The sequence below is a fragment of the Bison bison genome, unplaced genomic scaffold (genome assembly GCF_000754665.1).
Source record: "Bison bison bison isolate TAMUID 2011002044 unplaced genomic scaffold, Bison_UMD1.0 scf7180017852563, whole genome shotgun sequence".
In the NCBI taxonomy this organism is placed as follows: Eukaryota; Metazoa; Chordata; class Mammalia; order Artiodactyla; family Bovidae; genus Bison; species Bison bison.
In genome coordinates this window covers 17,772-18,259 of record NW_011483136.1, presented here as the reverse complement: position 1 = coordinate 18,259, position 488 = coordinate 17,772, and positions in this window count along the sequence as shown.

The following is a 488-nucleotide window of genomic DNA, read 5'->3' as shown; positions in this document are numbered from 1 at the left end:
ACTGGAGTTTCAGCTTTAGCATCATTCCTTCCAAAGAAATCCCAGGGCTGATCTCCTTCAGAATGGACTAGTTGGATCTCCTTGCAGTCCAAGGGACTCTCAAGAGTCTTCTCCAACACCACAGTTCAAAAGCATCAGTTCTTCGGTGCTCACCTTTCTTCACAGTCCAACTCTCACATCCATACATGACCACTGGAAAAACCATAGCCTTGACTAGACGAACCTTTGTTGGCAAAGTCATGTCTCTGTTTTTGAATATGCTATCTAGGTTAGTCATAACTTTCCTTCCAAGGAGTAAGCGTCTTTTAATTTCATGGCTGCAGTCACCATCTGCAGTGATTTTGGAGCCGCCAAAAATAGTCTGACACTGTTTCCACTGTTTCCCCATCTATTTCCCATGAAGTGATGGGACCGGATGCCATGATCTTCGTTTTCTGAATGTTGAGCTTTAAGCCAACTTTTTCACTTCTCCTCTTTCACTTTCATCA